Consider the following 21,541-nt stretch of genomic DNA (forward strand, 5'->3'; position numbering starts at 1 on the left):
TGGTGGACCTTTGGGACTTTTATGCTGGGCACATTTTGGACAGGCAGCTACGAATTCCTGAACGTCAGTCCTGAGATGAGGCCACCAGTAGGAGCGTTGAATGAATTTAAGTGTCTTATGACCGCCCGCATGGCCCATGAAGGAGGAGGAGTGAGCCCATGTTAGAAGTTTTTTGCGAAGATTTGGTGCAACGAAGATCTTCCCTGGAGGAGGATGTGGAGAGGTATTAGTTGCAGAAAAAGAGGTGGATTCCTGGATAAATTGCTCTTTTGAACGGTCAGAGGGTTCTTCTGAACTTAGGGAGCGAGATAATGCATCTGCCTTTTTGTTGAGGGAACCTGGTTTGTAACTGAGTTTAAAATTAAAATGGGTAAAGAAGAGTGCCCATATTGCTTGGCGTGGGTTCAGACATCGGGCTGACTGTAGATACAGGAGGTTCTTGTGATCCGTGGTCACCGAAATTGGATGCTGAGCTCCCTCCAACAAATACCTCCACTCCTCAAAGGCCAACTTAATTGCCAGTAATTCCTGTTCCCCAATAGCGTAATTCTGTTCAGCGGGGGAGAATCTTCGCGAGAAGAATGCACAAGGATGGACCTTCTTGTCCTCGAAAAGCTGGGATAATACTGCTCCTACTCCTACAGTAGAGGCTTCAACCTCCACCAAGAACGGACGGCTGAGATCGGGTTGTCGAAAAACTGGAGCAGTCGTGAAGGCCTCCTTTAAAGATGAAAAAGCTTCCAAAGCCTCCGGAGACCACTTGGCAGGATCAGCTCCCTTCCTAGTTAATGCAGTTATAGGCGCTATGACAGAAGAATAATTTTGAATGAATCTTCGGTAGAAGTTAGCAAACCCCAGGAAACGTTGAATTCCTTTAAGCGTAGCTGGAAGTGCCCAATCCTGAATCGCCTGGACTTTAGCGGGGTCCATCTGTAACCTCTGCCCTGAAAGAATGTAACCGAGGAATGGAATTGTGGGTACTTCAAAGGTGCACTTCTCTAACTTACAGAATAACTGATTCCTTCGTAAACGAGTTAACACTTCTTTGACTTGTTCCCGGTGGGTCTTCAGATCCCTAGAAAAAATGAGGATGTCATCCAGATACACTACCAAGCAGTCATAGAGGAGATCTCTGAAGATTTCGTTAACGAACTCTTGAAAGACGGCTGGGGCGTTGCATAGGCCAAAAGGCATTACCAGGTATTCGGAATGGCCGTCGCGGGTATTAAATGCCGTCTTCCATTCGTCCCCTGGGCAAATACGTATAAGATTGTAGACCCCCCGTAAGTCCAACTTAGTAAATACAGTAGCTCCTTTAACACGGTCGAACAGTTCTGGAATCAGAGGTAATAGATATCTGTTCTTAATTGTTATGTAATTGAGACCTCTATAGTCAATACAGGGCCGCCACCCCCCATCCTTCTTTTTGACGAAGAAAAACCCTGCTCCGGTCGGAGATGTAGAAGACCTGATGAACCCTTTCTCCAAGTTCTCCCGTATATACTCCGACATGGCCTGTGTCTCGGGAAGTGAGAGAGGGTAAATTCGACCTCGGGGAGGAGTCTTACCGGGTACTAGCTCAATGGGACAATCCCAAGTACGATGCGGAGGCAAGGTGTCCGCCACATGCTTACTGAAAACATCTTGAAAAGATTGGTACTCCACAGGAAGGCTGGAAGGGTTGGAAGAACAGAGAGGTCTAACTGAAGGTAAACAGTTCTGAAAGCAGTCTTGTCCCCAAGAGAGAACATCCATAGTTTGCCAATCTATGTGGGGATTGTGTCTGATTAACCATGGAAACCCTAGGATTAGTTCATGAGAGGCTTTAGGAATTACAAGGAAAGAGATTTTTTCTAAATGGAGAACTCTGACCTTCATCTTGAGAGGAATAGTACGAAAGGATATAATACCCTCTGGGATATAACTTCCATCCACTGCGGTAACAGAAATGGTACGATCCAAAGGAACCGTTTGTATTCCAGATCGTTTGACCAGAGCTGACGTAATGAAGCTTTCGGCGGCTCCGGAGTCGAGTAGTGCAGTGATGAGAAGAGAAGAAGAAGGGAGCTCCAATTGGGTTAACAGGACAGACTCTTTCTTGGTATGTAATTCTGAGAATTCTCCTAGGTTGACCTCTCCAGCACAAACTAGGAGCGGGCGTTTCCCGGACGTAGACTGCAAGTTTTAACAAAGTGATCAGATGCACCACAATACAGGCAGAGGTTCCCTTGTCGCCGTCTCTGACGTTCTTCATTGGAGAGGTGGGAGCGATTAATCTGATTGGGTTCTTCCACAGTTGGTGATGATGGTGTTGGTGGAAGAACAACTATAGGCTTAGGGCGATCTGACCGCAACCTCTCCATGCAGCGTTCTCTGTACCTCAGATCTAACTTAATGCATAAAGAAATTAGTTTATCCAACTTATCAGGTACGTCCTGAGTTGCGAGGTCATCTTTGATTTTTTCGGAGAGACCGCTCCAGAAAGCTGCAATGAGAGCCTCCTCGTTCCAGTTCAGTTCTGAGGAAAGGGTGCGAATCTGGATCACGTACTGACTGACCGTACGCGTGCCCTGACCCAGGCGCAGGATCTCCAATGAGGCGGCAGAAGTCCTGCCCGGTTCGTCGAAGATTCTTTGAAAGGTGGCCTTGAATTCTGGATAGTTAGATAAGATGGGATCCATCCTCTCCCACAAAGGTGAAGCCCATTCCAACGCTTGCCCGGTAGGTAAAGAAATTATATAGGCTACTTTGGTTCGTGCTGATGGGAAGTTGGCTGACTGTAGTTCGAACTGGATTTCGCACTGGTTAAGAAACCCGCGGCATTTTTTTGGATTCCCATCAAATTTACTGGGAGGTGGCAAATGTAAACGTGGAAGTGGTACTGGTACAGGAGGAAGCAGGACCGGAGGTGCCAATGTGGGAGCAGCTGTAGATACTTGAGGTGCCATCATGGCAACACAGAGAGAATCGAGATGATCGGACATACTCTGCATGAACTGCACAATTTGAGATTGTGTGGCCTCCTGCTTACTTAAGCGAGACCAGATATCTGCAGTTGAATCCCCTCCTGAGGCCTGATCACCCGTCGAATCCATTGAGGCCAGTGCTTACTGTCACGTCTGGCAGGGTTTGAGGATCCGGCAGCTGAGATTTCCCCGAGGAGGTAGCAGGCTATGAATGAACCAGATGAGGGGGCTGGATATAGTTCCTTCGCATGGGACACGGAGCAATGAAGAACGTAGGCGGGGTTTGAAAGTCAATGGAAAGTATTTATTATGCACAGGGCTGAGGTAGGGAACTGAGGCTGAAGCACAATGGTTAAAGACGTGGCTGGAGGTGAAGAACTGCGGACTGTGATTTGAAAGACGAGACTGTAGATGAGGAACTGTGGAACTGTGGATGATAGTTGAAAACGTGGCTGGAGACAAGGACTGTGGACTGTGGTAAATGAGGCTTGCAGATAATAATCTGCAGGCTGTGGTCAGTGGTACAAAGGCGTGGCTGGTGAAGGAGATCTGTGGAGTGTGGCTTGAAATACGAGGCAGAAGACCCGAGGCCGACTGTGCCCAAAGAGTCTTACTGGACCGGGTTTTCCAGGAGCGCTTCCACAGGCAGTAGCAGGCAAGAAACGGCAGGGCTGCAGCAGCAACAGAGAACCGACCAAGCAGGATCAGGAGGATCCAAGATACAGCAGGAATCCTGGGAGCACAGGCTAAAGCACCTACAACAGGGTTGTAACTTGAAGCACTGGCATCCCTGTCCTAAACCAGCCCCCTTTTATAGGGAGAGCTTCCCCTGGATTGGCTGGAAGAAACAGGAAACAGGAACTATGCTTAAAACTTGGTCTCCAACATGGCGGCGCCCAGTAATGCAGACCTTTTTGCAAAGCCACATTGCTCACTGCTCCTGGTCTCCAAGCAAAGGTTCAGCAAGAGCGACCCGCTGTAGCGGCGTCCCACCACCACGAGCGGACCCCCTCACCTCTGCTACTGCTGCCCACGGATCCGGCGCAGCAGCCCACCTCCGCCGCTGCCGCACAACGCCAAGGAAGCCAGCTCCGCGGCCCCAGCGTACCGGTAAGACTCCGGACGCTGACAAGAGGTCTCGGAGGCAGCAGCAAACATTTGTGCAGCTTCCAGCTGCAGAGGTCCGGGATGGGCGTCGCCGCCTTGGAAGGGTCAGCTAATCTAAAACACTCAGTCACCTGCAAGGTTTGCAAAACCAATGGGAAACAGCCTGCAGGTATAAATCGAGGGATTTCTGGGTGAGCAAATTGCCAGTGCAACGTCTCACACACAGCCTTGTGTGTGCTAGTTCCCTCTGCTCCACAGCATTGCTTCTAAAGCATCCTTTTTCCTGAGTTCTCACCTGGATTGCTGGAAATACACCCGGTTATTTCTCCTCGCATGCTGACCTCTCCGAGTCACCATCCCTCTCAGCGAGTCTCAGTTACCCCAGTCTACAGTCTTCCTATCCGGGTTTCCGCCAGACGTTCGTCCACAGACGTACAGGTCCTGCCGATGCAACCGCTCTAACAAGTAAACAGCTAGGGCACCTGTGGAACCTCCTTTAAAGCTCTATGAAAAAGACTTTCATTCAGCCTGCTCGGCTAATCCTGCCTAAAGTCACCGATACCAAACCGCAAGCCACAATTCCGGATTCACAAAACCCAGTCCCCGTGACAAGTACATTCCATCAGGGTTTACTCTCCTTTCTCTCTACATGTTGCAGCTATCTATCGCCCACCTGGGCATCCCAAACAATTTCTGGAAGATTTTTCTGCCTGGCTCCCTCACTTTCTATCCTCTGACATCTTCACCATCATCATGAGTGATTTCAATATTGCTATTGATTGTCCAAAATCTGCTTCTCATGCCTCCAAACTACTCACTCTAACCTCCTCTCTCTGCCTCTCCCAATGGACTGACTCCTCTACTCATCGGGAGGGCCACTGCCTTGATCTAGTATTCACCAGACTATGCTCCATTTCTGAACTCACTAACACTCCTTTCCCCCTCTCAGATCACAACCGTATCACCTGCATGCTCTCCTCTGTTAATTCAAACTCTGTGTTGCTTAAGTCCTCCAATCCTACTCAAACCCGCAAAAATATGAACACATTTAATCTTCAAGAACTTTCCACCTCACTCCAAAAACTGCTTTCACCTATTTCTGCATTCACCTCCCCTGAGATGACTGTATCACACCTGAACGAGACTCTAGAACTAGCCCTTGATGAAGTGGCTCCAGCTACCCATCATACTCCACGTAGGCCTAGATGCCAACCATGGCACTCTAAATTAACAAGACAACTACAAAAACTCACACGTAAACTTGAATGTCAGTGGTGTAAATCTCGTATTTCAAGTGACTTCCTCACATATAAGACTGTCTACCACTCTTATAGAAATGCCCTGGACACTGCCAAACAAACATATTTCCAAACTCTTATCTCTGCTCAAGCCTATAACCCCAAATGACTCTTTAATAAATGTAAATCACTTCTGAATCCTCCCTCACCTACCCCACCAGCCACTATCAAGACACAAGATCTTGCTTCCTACTTCAAGGAGACTGATAAGATCTAAGATGAAATGGTATGCTCTTCGGCAGCCAATGACCTGCTCAGTTCTTTACCTGAACCCTATGGCACTCTCTCTTCATTTTATCCCACAAATGAAGATGACGTATCATCACTCTTCTCATCCTGCTTCTCTACTACCTCTCCTCTTGATCCTTTACCCTCACAAAAAGGTAAAGATCTATCTCTAGTGCTCATCCCTACCTTAACTAACATCTGTAATCTCTCGCTTTCTACTGGTATTTTTCCTTCACTCTTCAAGCATGCAGTGATTACTCCCATTTTTAAAAACAAAATTCAGACCCTATTGCTCTCTCAAACTACCGCCCTATCTCTCAGCTCCCTTGTCTCTCTAAGCTACTTGAGAGACTTGCCTATACTCGACTCACACACTTTCTTAACTCACACAATTTATTGGACCTACTTCAGTCAGGCTTCCGTTCCCAACACTCCACAGAGACAGCACTGACTAAAGTGGTTAATGATTTGGTCACTACGAAGTCTAAAGGCCATTACTCACTACTTATTCTTCTAGATCTATCTGCTGCCTTTGACAATGTTGACCACTCTCTTCTCATACAAACACTACAATCCCTAGGACTTAAAGACACAGCACTTTCTTGGTTCCTATCCTACTTACAGTATCTAATCTCTCCTTAAGTGTTCGCTTCTCTGAATCTACCTCCTCTTCGATACCTCTTTCAGTTGGAGTATCGCAAGACTCAGTCTTGGGTCCTCTGCTTTTCTCTGTCTAGACCTCATCTCTTGGTAAACTAATCAGCTCTTTTGGATTTCAGTATCATCTGTATGCAGATGTTACTCAAATCTACCTATCCTCCCCTGATTTGTCCCTATCTGTCCTGGGCCATGACACTGAATGCCTATCTGCCATTTCATCTTGGATGATATCTCGCCACCTCAAACTTAATATTTAAAAGACAGAGTTAATTATATTTCCACTGGCCAATAGTAGGTACCAACCTGATATCTCTCACTGTTGGAAACTTGACAATCTACCCTACCCCACTAGCTCACTGCCTAGGTGTCATCCTTGACTCTGATCTGTCTTTTGTTCCCCACATTCAAACTGTCTCAAAATCATGTTACATGCATCTCAAAACATATCAAAATATGTCCATACCTCACACAAGACACTGCTAAAACTCTAATCCATGCTTTCATTATCTCCCGCATTGATTATTGCAATAGTCTCCTAACTGGGCTTCCCAAAATGAGACTCTCACCACTAGAATCCATTCGGAATGCAGCTGCGAGGCTAAACTTCCTTGCTAGACATTTATAGTCTGCAGATCCACTCTGCCAGTCCCTCCATTGGTTACCTGTATTCTACTGTATTCAATATAAAATACTTTTACTCACACACAAGGCCATTAACCAAACTACACCAACATACATCACTTTGCTTATCTCAAAATGTCTCCCAACCCGACCTCTTCACTCTTTACAAGATCTGCGTCTCTCATCCACACTCATTACTCGCTCCCACTCATGATTGCAGGACTTTCATCGGGACGCACCCACTCTGTGGAATGCCCTACCACATACAATAAGACTCTCCTGTAGTCTTCAAACCTTCAAGCATTCCCTGGAAACTCACCTCTTCAGGCAAGTGTATCAAATTCCAGAACCACCCACCTTTCTCTCGACCTTGGTTCATTCATTGCTGTATGACCATATCATACAGCCCACCAAAAACTTTTGCAATCTGGTGGACAACTATGCAATAGATAGCACCTATCCTTGTGTATCCATGCCTATTTCCATATAGATTGTAAGCTTGTGAACAGAGCCTTCCTACCTCTATGACTGTTTGTTATTACCCAGTTTTGTTATATCATTGTTTTGCTATATAATTGTTATTTCCAACTGTAAAGCACAACGGAATTTGCTGTGCTATATAAGAAACTGTTAATAATAATAATAATAATAATAATAATAAAAAAGGAAGGAAGCATTAATACTTTGTTATTTACCAAGAGTACAGACAGAAACAATTTACAGCACTACAATAGCTTTCACTTGAAACATAAAGCAGGGTTTTCCATACTTCCAGCTGTTGAGGTGCAGACGCATTATGTTTAATCCAGGACTAACTAAGGTACAGAGGAACGAGATAATGTATAAATTCCTAACTAGGGGTTACTATCTCTCAAGGTGGAACAAATTAAACTTCTGGTTGAAGACTCCATTAGCGGTGATAGGCATACTATACTCTTATGGGTAGGGCAGTTTAGTCCAGCTAGTCCAGGCATTAACTCAATCTCTAAAAAACTATAACATATAGTGCAAAGTGTTCCTGGTTTAAAATTGAGCCAAACAAAACTTATGTCCTGTTATACAAGAAGAAAAAAATCTTTGTGACATCTTAGTGAAAATGGACATCACATACTATGTATCAATCCATCCCTCTATCTAACTGACACCTGAATTTCCTCCCTGGTCAGCTTTAATGTCAGGTTTCAACCACTCATTGCTGTTCTACCACCCAATACCCCCCTTTCTCACCACCCCACCCCTGTCACTCTGGCAGAGTGCTAAAAAGACCCTTCAAAAAACCTTGCTATGGGGTCCACAAAGTTCTAGCTACACCTCTGTTTTTGGATATGCTTCAAATATAATTCTGGTAAAAGTGGGTGCAGTCATGGGAGGAGTGTTATCATACCAAGAGCATAGTTGTTTATAGGACCTACTCAACATCACCTTGGTACAGTTGTTGCCCAGCTTTCCAAAGGGTCAATGTCCTGTGATGAGCTCTTTCAGGGAAATGTTCTGGTTGTTTTCTTTCAGTGTCTCGTCTCAGAATTCAGGCTGAATTTGAGCTAGAAGCAGGAGACTGACAATGCTGCAGATATGTCAGCTTGATGAAGACTAACTTCTTACTGCAATATTCCAGTTTATACAGCAAACAGGATAACCACTGGGACAATGCTGGGAAAATACCATAAACTGTGGCAAGATGGTGAAAATACCATATACTGTATGTTTGCCAAAAGACATTTTAGCTCCTTTCACTGAAACTTCAGCTATGTGTGGTAACAACCGCCCGACTACAGTTAATATTTCAGTTGATTTCCCCCTTGTAGATGGGGCAATGGTACAGTATTTTTCAGCTAAGCTTCCAATAAAATAGCAGGTAAACAGCAGAATTTAACTAAAATGGATAAGTCCAATCTGTTATTAGTTACATAGCTGGCTACTAAACCACCCGCTTATAAGAAGTAGTTTAGCAAGCCATAGCAGTAAAATTGAGGCTAGCATCCATTTTATTAATTAGCGCCTATTCTTTTGAGTCACATAACTTTTCTTGTGCTTATGATTTAATTGAAATCCAGTGAGGTTTCTTGTTGTGAATCATTGAGGCAGCTTCTAGCACAACAGCTACTAAGGATCCACTCCCTGCTGTATTTTATTCAATTTAAATAACTTTGGTATAATGATCTAATTTATGTTCTGTTTCATGCCACTGTACACAATTATATATTCTAAATAAAAGGTTAATAACAATATTTGAATATGCTAAAATGAGCATAGCTGTGTATCTTGATACACTTTCTCATATTGTGATCCCATACTCATCAGTGAGAACATGGAGAAAACACCATTGTTTCCTGACCAAGGGTCTAATTCAGACCTGATTGCAGCAGCAAAAAAAATCTTTAATGGGCAAAACAATGTGTACTGCAGGTTGGGCAGATATAACGTGCAGAGAGAGTTAGGTTTGAAAGGGGTATGTTCAAACTGAAATCTAAATTGCAGTGTAAAAATAAAGCAGCCAGTATTTACCCTGCACAGAAACAAAATAACCCACCAAAATCTAACTTTCTCTGAATATGTTATATCTGCCCCTCCTGCAGTGCACATGGTTTTGCCCATTATAGAAAGATTTTGCTGCTGCTATCTGGTCTGAATTATGCCCCATGTTCATTGCCATGATCTTTAGAGAGGAAACTGTTCTGGTAAAGTAGTTCATAATTAGGAGACTATTTTATATCATGAATGGTACATGGATTTTGTTTTTTTATTCCATCTTTTCTGGAAATTTGATAGACCTTTAGAAAGTTGTTCAGCAGTAAAATTTTATACTGCTGGGTCTCTGAAGCAGTGCTAAAGAAAACTTCACATAAATCTGTTGAACATTGATGATTCTTAAAATAAATATGAAGACAGAGGAATGAGAAGTGTTCAAAACAAATAGAGTTATTTAGGAAGTCATCATCTTTATGGCTGCACTTGTTTGCAACCAGGAAAAAAAATTGATTGGTTACATTTGTTATTGCTAATGTGTAGAATAAAAACCAGAATATAATTCTAATAGAAAGGTTTGAATATAAAATCATAATTGCATCTAAAATAAAACTGTAAAATCCACAATTGCTTATACAGTTGTTTGACCAATGTACCAAAACCTACATAGTTAGAACAGATTCATTTACTATAAGTAGATTTTGTTATGACTAGGGGTATTAAAAAAATAAAATATCAAATCAAGATTATTATATCTTAATTTAAAAGAAAAAAAGGCTAGGAGTTAAATTTACTAAGATGGGAGTTCTATTTAAGATGGGATGTTGCCCATAGCAACTAATCAGAGTCTACATCTCATTTATCTAGCACTTTCTAGGAGATAATACCTGGAATCTGATTGGTTGCAATAGGCAACCTCCCATCTTAAATAGACTCCCATTTTAGTAAATTTACCCCTCTGTCTTTAATACTATGGGACATATTTATTAATCGATATCTGGTTCCATTCATTATAATTTCTTATTGCCCCTATCGCTTTAAATACATCAGTAGACAGGGACTCCTTAAATTTGTAAAAGTAAAATGATCGCTAATGCTCTACTTTCATGCTTTAATACTTTAGTGATTTTCTTTACTTCCTGATTTTGGAGCCGACTGCACTACTGGCATGTGCTGTTACTGTATCAGCCCACTTGTGTAAGAGTGGCTATTGCCAGGAGGGATCCTACAAGTCTGTCTCCCGGAAAATGTTGCTGAATTTAGCCCAGGCTACAATGGCTAATGTCATCTGAAGATTGGATTCACCTTTGAACTTGACCCAGGATGCAGTTTTTTGTAAATTCAGGTGATGTCTAATTTTCAATACCTGCTGCAGTCACCAATAGATTAATCTATGGCAACTTTAGTAAATATGTCCCACAGTATAAGTAGAGCTACCACTTTAGCCCAGGCTGCTAATGGGAAAAAAATAGGTGGTAAAAGAGCAATTGGTCCTTCCATATTTTTCACATCCACTTCTAGGCTTTATCTGCCATGGCTGATGCCACTATAGCACAGGGGACACAGTGTGGGGTCCCCCTTGCTATAGTGCTAATCAGCCTTATGCCAGACACTATAGAGCTGTAATCAATATAGAGATTGAGCATGTGAAAATATGGGGGACTCAACCCCTAGAATAATATCTGCCCTTTGTTCATTGCGCTAGGGCTCATCCATACTCCCCTGGGCTGTTGGTGTTGGAGTCATAATTATAACACTGTATGTAAAAATATAATTTCATTTGCTGACAAACTATAGGTCACATTTAGAGAACCAAATGTGTCAGAATACACTGGCATCCAGTGTGCACTGGCACTTTCGATGTACAGTATCTGTAAAAAAAAATATATTATAGGAAACACACACCTAACAATAATGCACAGAGCCTTGTATATCCATTGAAATGAATAACTGTGTCTCTGATTAGTCAAAGTACAATATGAAAAAAGTAATTCTTCTTAGTTTTCACTAACCCACATTGGGATCAGTTGTTTGGAAACTGTCACATCGAACTACAGTAGATGCCAGCATGTTTGTAGTCTTGACACCTGTGGGTAAATTTATTAGCAATCGTGTTTGCCATCGATCTTAAACATTTTAGTCCTGTGTATTTTTTTAGATCTTGTCATTAAGTGTGTGTGTGTGTGTGTGTGTGTGTGTGTGTGTGTGTGTGTGTATAAGAGAAAGGAGTGTGTGATTAGTGGTAGAGTAGATTTTATTTAGTTTGTTTTTTGTGTGTATTGTGTGTTATCACCTCCGTTACCAGTGGGCAGAGTAAGGTTGTAGAGGGCCACTCACTTCAGATGAGAAAGTGATAATGCAGCAGCCTTTGGGGAGTTCTGGCACAGATTATGATGATGTTTCTAAGTTGTGCTCCAAAATAAAAAGTGGCTGCAATGTAAGATTTGCTTTAGAAGAAAATGTTGCCCTTGGCACAGCCATCATGAGTAACATTGAGGTGCTATTTGGACACGTCTGCAATAAAATTGGCATGCAAAAGGCACATGGGAATCAGTGTTTATGGAGGTGAATTGTGCAGGCCCTGTTAAGCAGAATGTGGAGATACTGTATGCAAAAACAACTTTAATAATATCAAGCAAAGGGTGAAGAAGAAGATGTCAAATGAAGCATGCCACCAAAGACAGAGTGGTGTTAGTTTCCCCATGTAACAGAGTAAGTAAAATTGCATATTTAATTATTATATGCTTGAACCTTCATGCCATGTTGAAATTTGTTTAACATAAGCTGGCTTTTTGGAGGTCACTGATTACACCCCAAGAAGTGTTAAGGGTTTAGAAGTAAAGAACTGTTGTAGTCACTTAGTAGTATATAATGAGCGGCTGCAGATAGCCAAAGGCCAATCAATATAAAGGCATAGTTGATACCAGGGGTGCTCCAAAAAGTTATACAAATGCTAATAACACAACAGAGAAAAAAAAGAAAACTATCTTTTCCTGGGGATACTTCAGAAATATATATTAAAACAACTTTTAATTGTATTCTGAAAACTCACAAGACATACAGATTTATGAAACAGATAGGTATTATGATGGGTTATATCAGATATATATATATACTTTACACCACCTAGTATTTGCGGGGGAATTATTGCTATTAAACACCCTTAGATGTAAACTTTCTGAGCAACTGAAAAATAAATTACATTTCCAATATGGATTTGAGAATCCCAAGGGTAATCAAAAACAGTATACTCTTATGAAAATAGCTCAGGAGGGAAGTTAATTCCTGAAGGAAGGTAAGCCACAGCAAATACAGTAACCAAAAGATCCAAGTAATTGTCAGTAAGGATTAAAAGGAAAGAAATAGATTGAAGGAAGTATATATATGGTGTAAATCTTGTTTCTACTTGTGGTCTTCTAGTCATGTGACATAGGACAACTAATGAGAGTTCCAGTCTGATTTACACTGATATGTATAAAAGTGCTGTATCTGCTTTTAGCACTAGTCTATTTGAAAATGCGCTACCTCCTAGACCAATGAGAGTACAAGAAAAGAGTATAGGTGTTGAGGGGGTGTCAAAGTATATTTGCAATGTCAGTTTGCACAAACTGCGGTTAAATATATTAGAAGGCCATTATAGGATATGTAGTTGGCGTGGCTGAATATATGTACAAAGGAATCCATAGCATACACATTTGTCATGAGTCCCCAATTTATCATAAAAAATATATGTACACAATATTATAAAGTGAAGGAGTGAATAAAGAGCGTTTGTCAGCAAAGTGTATTAACATCTATTGTTGTGGCAGTAGAGGTTTAATGTATAGTGTAAACAAAGCTTAACAAGGGTGCAGTGTGCTTCTGCTGTTGACTGAAGATAGGGTAATAATTTATACCTGCAGTCAATGAGAAATTACTGAGGGAAAAATGTAAAAATACTGGATACCAGTATCAAAATGTTTTATATTATTGATACCTGGGTTCTGCATGCACTCCTACTGGTGCCCCATTTGCGGCATGACCGCCACTTCCAACATGTGTTTTAACTAGTGATGAGTGGGTTCGGTTTCTCGGAAACCGAACCCCCCCGAACTTCACCTTGTTTACACGGGTCCGAGGCAGGTTCGAACCTTCCCGACTTGCTCGGATATCCCGAGCGCGCCCGAACGTCATCATCCCGCTGTCGGATTCTCGCGAGATTCGGATTCTATATAAGCAGCCGCGCGTCGCTGCCATTTTCACTCGTGCATTGGAGATGATAGGGAGAGGACGTGGCTGGCGTCCTCTCCGTTTATTGTAGAAGACAGTTGATTAGTTGTTTATTGCTTAATTGTGGGGATGATTGGGGAGCAGCTGTTAGGAGTACAGTGCAGAGTTTTGCTGATAAGTGACCACCAGTTTTTATCCATTCTCTGCCTGAAAAAAACGCTTCATACCATATCTGTGCTCAGTGTGCTGCATAATATATCTGTGCTGAGTGCTCACACTGCTTAATTGTGGGGACTGGGGAGCAGCTATAGCAGGAGTACAATGCAGAGTTTTGCTGACAGTGACCACCAGTATACGTTGTCTGCCTGAAAAAAACTCCATATCTGTGCTCAGTGTGCTGCTTTATTGTGGGGACTGGGGACTACCAGTATAATTAATATTATATAGGAGGAGTACAGTGCAGAGTGCACTGCTGTACCTACCTCTGTGTCGTCATCCCTTAAGTAAACTATCCATCTTCATTCTATACCTGTGGTGCATTTTAGTTTTGCAGTTTGCTGACAGTGTCCACCAGTATTCTATATATAGCAGTACGGTAGGCCACTGCTGTACCTACCTCTGTGTCATCACTCGTCATCCATTAAGTATACTATCCATCTACATTCTATACCTGTGGTGCATTTTAGTTTTGCAGTTTGCTGACACAGTGTCCACCAGTATACTATATATAGCAGTACGGTAGGCCACTGCTGTGTACCTACCTCTGTGTCGTCACTCGTCATCCATTAAGTATACTATCCATCTACATTCTATACCTGTGGTGCATTTTAGTTTTGCAGTTTGCTGACAGTGTCCACCAGTATACTATATATAGCAGTACGGTAGGCCACTGCTGTGTACCTACCTCTGTGTCGTCACTCGTCATCCATTAAGTATACTATCCATCTACATTCTATACCTGTGGTGCATTTTAGTTTTGCAGTTTGCTGACAGTGTCCACCAGTATACTATATATAGCAGTACGGTAGGCCACTGCTGTGTACCTACCTCTGTGTCGTCACTCGTCATCCATTAAGTATACTATCCATCTACATTCTATACCTGTGGTGCATTTTAGTTTTGCAGTTTGCTGACAGTGTCCACCAGTATACTATATATAGCAGTACGGTAGGCCACTGCTGTGTACCTACCTCTGTGTCGTCACTCGTCATCCATTAAGTATACTATCCATCTACATTCTATACCTGTGGTACATTTTAGTTTTGCAGTTTGCTGACAGTGTCCACCAGTATACTATATATAGCAGTCCGGTAGGCCACTGCTGTGTACCTACCTCTGTGTCGTCACTCATCATCCATTAAGTATACTATCCATCTACATTATATACCTGTGGTGCATTTTAGTTTTGCAATTTGCTGACAGTGTCTACCAGTATACTATATATAGCAGTACGGTAGGCCACTGCTGTGTACCTACCTCTGTGTCGTCACTCGTCATCCATTAAGTATACTATCCATCTACATTCTATACCTGTGGTGCATTTTAGTTTTGCAGTTTGCTGACAGTGTCCACCAGTATACTATATATAGCAGTACGGTAGGCCACTGCTGTGTACCTACCTCTGTGTCGTCACTCGTCATCCATTAAGTAAACTATCCATCTACATTCTATACCTGTGGTGCATTTTAGTTTTGCAGTTTGCTGACAGTGTCCACCAGTATACTATATATAGCAGTACGGTAGGCCACTGCTGTGTACCTACCTCTGTGTCGTCACTCGTCATCCATTAAGTATACTATCCATCTACATTCTATACCTGTGGTGCATTTTAGTTTTGCAGTTTGCTGACAGTGTCCACCAGTATACTATATATAGCAGTACGGTAGGCCACTGCTGTGTACCTACCTCTGTGTCGTCACTCGTCATCCATTAAGTATACTATCCATCTACATTCTATACCTGTGGTACATTTTAGTTTTGCAGTTTGCTGACAGTGTCCACCAGTATACTATATATAGCAGTCCGGTAGGCCACTGCTGTGTACCTACCTCTGTGTCGTCACTCATCATCCATTAAGTATACTATCCATCTACATTATATACCTGTGGTACATTTTAGTTTTGCAATTTGCTGACAGTGTCTACCAGTATACTATATATAGCAGTATGGTAGGCGACTGCTGTGTACCTACCTCTGTGTCATCACTCGTCAGTCGTCATCCATTAAGTATACTATCCATCTACATTCTATACCTGTGGTGCATTTTTAGTTTTGCAGTTTGCTGACAGTGTCCACCAGTATACTATATATAGCAGTACGGTAGGCCACTGCTGTGTACCTACCTCTGTGTCGTCACTCGTCATCCATTAAGTATACTATCCATCTACATTCTATACCTGTGGTGCATTTTAGTTTTGCAGTTTGCAGACCGTGTCAACCAGTATACTATATATAGCAGTACGGTAGGCCACTGCTGTGTACCTACCTCTGTGTCGTCACTCGTCAGTCGTCATCCATTAAGTATACTATCCATCTACATTATATACATGTGGTGCATTTTAGTTTTGCAGTTTGCTGACAGTGTCCACCAGTATACTATATATAGCAGTACGGTAGGCCACTGCTGTGTACCTACCTGTGTGTCGTCACTCGTCATCCATTAAGTATACTATCCATCTACATTCTATACCTGTGGTGCATTTTAGTTTTGCAGTTTGCTGACAGTGTCCACCAGTATACTATATATAGCAGTACGGTAGGCCACTGCTGTACCTACCTCTGTGTCATCACTCGTCATCCCTTAAGTATACTATCCATCTACATTCTATACCTGTGTTGCATTTTAGTTTTGCAGTTTTCTGACAGTGTCCACCAGTATACTATATATAGCAGTACGGTAGGCCACTGCTGTACCTACCTCTGTGTCGTCACTCATCATCCATTAAGTATACTATCCATCTACATTCTATACCTGTGGTGCATTTTAGTTTTGCAGTTTGCTGACACAGTGTCCACCAGTATACTATATATAGCAGTATGGTAGGCCACTGCTGTACCTACCTCTGTGTCGTCACTCGTCAACCATTAAGTATACTATCCATCTACATTCTATACCTGTGGTGCATTTTAGTTTTGCGCAGTAAATATAGTAGTAGGCCATTGCTATTGATACTGGCATATAATTCCACACATTAAAAAATGGAGAACAAAAATGTGGAGGTTAAAGGGAAAGATCAAGATCCACTTCCACCTCGTGCTGAAGCTGCTGCCACTAGTCATGGCCGAGACGATGAAATGCCATCAACGTCGTCTGCCAAGGCCGATGCCCAATGTCATAGTAGAGAGCATGTAAAATCCAAAACACAAAAGTTCAGTAAAATGATCCAAAAATCAAAATTAAAAGCATCTGAGGAGAAGCGTAAAACTTGCCAATATGCCATTTACGACACGGAGTGGCAAGGAACGGCTGAGGCCCTGGGCCTATGTTCATGGCTAGTAGTTCAGCTTCACATGAGGATGGAAGCACTCATCCTCTCGCTAGAAAAAAGAAAAGACTTAAGCTGGCAAAAGCACAGCAATGAACTGTGCGTTCTTCTAAATCACAAATCCCCAAGGAGAGTCCAATTGTGTCGGTTGCGATGCCTGACCTTCCCAACACTGGACGGGAAGAGCTTGCGCCTTCCACCATTTGCACGCCCCCTGCAAGTGCTGGAAGGAGCACCCGCAGTCCAGTTCCTGATAGTCAAATTGAAGATGTCACTGTTGAAGTACATCAGGATGAGGATATGGGTGTTGCTGGAGCTGGGGAGGAAATTGACAAGGAGGATTCTGATGGTGAGGTGGTTTGTTTAAGTCAGGCACCCGGGGAGACACCTGTTGTCCGTGGGAGGAATATGGCCATTGACATGCCTGGTCAAAATACAAAAAAAATCAGCTCTTCGGTGTGGAATTATTTCAATACAAATGCGGACAACAGGTGTCAAGCCGTGTGTTGCCTTTGTCAAGCTGTAATAAGTAGGGGTAAGGACGTTAACCACCTCGGAACATCCTCCCTTATACGTCACCTGCAGCGCATTCATCATAAGTCAGTGACAAGTTCAAAAACTTTGGGTGACAGCGGAAGCAGTCCACTGACCACTAAATCCCTTCCTCTTGTAACCAAGCTCCTGCAAACCACACCACCAACTCCCTCAGTGTCAATTTCTTCCTTACCCAGGAAAGCCAATAGTCCTGCAGGCCATGTCACTGGCAAGTCTGACGAGTCCTCTCCTGCCTGGGATTCCTCCGATGCATCCTTGAGTGTAACGCCTACTGCTGCTGGCGCTGCTGTTCTTGCTGCTGGAAGTCGATCGTCATCCAAGAGGGGAAGTCGGAAGACCACTTGTACTACTTCCAGTAAGCAATTGACTGTCCAACAGTCCTTTGCGAGGAAGATGAAATATCACAGCAGTCATCCTGCTGCAAAGCAGATAACTGAGGCCTTGGCAGCCTGGGCAGTGAGAAACGTGGTTCCGGTATCCATCGTTAATTCAGAGGCAACTATAGACTTGATTGAGGTACTGTGTCCCCGGTACCAAATACCATCTAGGTTCCATTTCTCTAGGCAGACGATACCGAAAATGTACACAGACCTCAGAAAAAGACTCACCAGTGTCCTAAAAAATGCAGTTGTACCCAATGTCCACTTAACCACGGACATGTGGACAAGTGGAGCAGGGCAGACTCAGGACTATATGACTGTGACAGCCCACTGGGTAGATGTATTGCCTCCCGCAGCAAGAACAGCAGCGGCGGCACCAGTAGCAGCACCTCGCAAACGCCAACTCGTTCCTAGGCAGGCTACGCTTTGTATCACCGCTTTCCTGAATAGGCACACAGCTGACAACCTCTTACGGCAACTGAAGAAGATCATCGCAGAATGGCTTACCCCAATTGGACTCTCCTGGGGATTTGTGACATCGGACAACGCCAGCAATATTGTGCGTGCATTACATCTGGGCAAATTCCAGCACGTCCCATGTTTTGCACATACATTGAATTTGGTGGTGCAGAATTATTTAAAAAACAATAGGGGCGTGCAAGAGATGCTGTCGGTGGCCCAAAGAATTGCGGGCCACTTTCGGCATTCAGGCACCGCGTACAGAAGACTGGAGCACCACCAAACATTCCTGAACCTGCCCTGCCATCATCTGAAGCAAGAGGTGGTAACGAGGTGGAATTCAACCCTCTATATGCTTCAGAATATGGAGGAGCAGCAAAAGGCCATTCAAGCCTATACACCTGCCCACGATATAGGCAAAGGAGGGGGAATGCACCTGACTCAAGCGCAGTGGAGAATGATTTCAACGTTGTGCAAGGTTCTGCAACCCTTTGAACTTGCCACACGTGAAGTCAGTTCAGACACTGCCAGCCTGAGTCAGGTCATTCCCCTCATCAGGCTTTTGCAGAAGAAGCTGGAGACATTGAAGGAGGAGCTAATACAGAGCGATTCCGCTAGGCATGTGGGACTTGTGGATGGAGCCCTTAATTCGCTTAACCAGGATTCACGGGTGGTCAATCTGTTGAAATCAGAGCACTACATTTTGGCCACCGTGCTCGATCCTAGATTTAAAACCTACGTTGTATCTCTCTTTCCGGCAGACACAAGTCTGCAGAGGTTCAAAGACCTGCTGGTGAGAAAATTGTCAAGTCAAGCGGAACGTGACCCGTCAACATCTCCTCCTTCACATTCTCCCGCAACTGCGGGTGCGAGGAAAAGGCTAAGAATTCCTAGCCCACCCACTGGCGGTGATGCAGGGCAGTCTGGAGCGAGTGCCACTGTTGACATCTGGTCCGGACTGAAGGACCTGCCAATGATTACTGACATGTCGTCTACTGTCACTGCATATGATTCTCTCACCATGGAAAGAATGGTGGAGGATTATATGAGTGACCGCATCCAAGTAGGCACGTCAGACAGTCCGTACGTATACTGGCAGGAAAAAGAGGCAATTTGGAGGCCCTTGCACAAACTGGCTTTATTCTACCTAAGTTGCCCTCCCTCCAGTGTGTACTCCGAAAGAGTGTTTAGTGCAGCCGCTCACCTTGTCAGCAATCGGCGTACGAGGTTACTTCCAGAAAATGTGGAGAAGATGATGTTCATCAAAATAAATTATAATCAATTCCTCCGTGGAGACATTCACCAGCAGCAATTGCCTCCAGAAAGTACACGGGGACCAGAGATGGTGGATTCCAGTGGGGACGAATTAATAATCTGTGAGGAGGGGGATGTACACAGTGAAAGGGGTGAGGAATCGGAGGATGATGATGAGGTGGACATATTGCCTCTGTAGAGCCAGTTTGTGCAAGGAGAGATTGATTGCTTCTTTTTTGGTGGGGGCCCAAACCAACCAGTCATTTCAGTCACAGTCATGTGGCAGACCCTGTCGCTGAAATGATGGGTTCGTTAAAGTGTGCATGTCCTGTTTATACAACATAAGGGTGGGTGGGAGGGCCCAAGGACAATTCCATCTTGCACCTCTTTTTTCTTTCATTTTTCTTTGCATCATGTGCTGTTTGGGGACAATTTTTTGGAAGTGCCATCCTGTCTTGATTGACACTGCAGTGCCACTCCTAGATGGGCCAGGTGTTTGTGTCGGCCACTTGTGTCGCTTAGCTTAGTCAAACAGCCACCTTGGTGCGCCTATTTTTTTCTTTGCATCATGTGCTGTTTGGGGACAATTTTTTGGAAGTGCCATCCTGTCTTGATTGAAACTGCAGTGCCACTCCTAGATGGGCCAGGTGTTTGTGTCGGCCACTTGTGTCGCTTAGCTTAGTCAAACAGCCACCTTGGTGCGCCTCTTTTTTTCTTTACATCATGTGCTGTTTGGGGACTATTTTTTTGAAGGGCCATCCTGCCTGACACTGCAGTGCCACTCCTAGATGGGCCAGATGTTTGTGTCGGCCACTTGTGTCACTTAGCTTAGTCACACAGCGACCTTGGTGCACCTCTTTTTTTCTTTGCATCATGTGCTTTTTGGGGACAATTGTTTTGAAGGGCCATCCTGCCTGACACTGCAGTGCCACTCCTAGATGGGCCAGGTGTTTGTGTCAGCCACTTGTGTCGCTTAGCTTAGTCACACAGCGACCTTGGTGCGCCTCTTTTTTTCTTTGCATCATGTGCTTTTTGGGGACAATTGTTTTGAAGGGCCATCCTGCCTGACACTGCAGTGCCACTCCTAGATGGGCCAGGTGTTTGTGTCGGCCACTTGTGTCGCTTAGCTTAGTCACACAGCGACCTTGGTGCGCCTCTTTTTTTCTTTGCATCATGTGCTTTTTGGGGACAATTTTTTTGAAGGGCCATCCTGTCTGACACTGCAGTGCCACTCCTAGATGGGCCAGGTGTTTGTGTCGGCCACTTGTGTCGCTTAGCTTAGCCATCCAGCGACCTCGGTGCAAATTTTAGGACTAAAAATAATATTGTGAGGTGTGAGGTGTTCAGAATAGACTGGAAATTAGTGGAAATTATGGTTATTGAGGTTAATAATACTATGGGATCAAAATTACCCCCAAATTCTATGATTTAAGCTGTTTTTTAGGGTTTTTTGAAAAAAACACCCGAATCCAAAACACACCCGAATCCGACAAAACATTTTTGGTGAGGTTTTGCCAAAACGCGTCCGAATCCAAAACACGGCCGCGGAACCGAACCCAAAACCAAAACACAAAACCCGAAAAATTTCCGGTGCACATCACTAGTTTTAACCCAGTTTGTGAGCTTTATCAATGAGGTCAGTGTAATTCACCATCCTTGCTAGGGTATGAAATAGCACTTAGTTACTCGATTGGTCAGCTGCAGTGGAAGTTATTAAGCACTAACCCAGTGGTTCCCAAACTGTGTGCCTAGGCACCCTGGGGTGACTTGGGACACTTGCAGGGGTGCCTTGGATTGGTGGTCCAGGTTCTATTCAAACTATTATTGGTCAAAGTAATAGACAAAACCAGTGC

This window comes from Pseudophryne corroboree, chromosome 4, assembly GCF_028390025.1.
Source record: "Pseudophryne corroboree isolate aPseCor3 chromosome 4, aPseCor3.hap2, whole genome shotgun sequence".
In the NCBI taxonomy this organism is placed as follows: Eukaryota; Metazoa; Chordata; class Amphibia; order Anura; family Myobatrachidae; genus Pseudophryne; species Pseudophryne corroboree.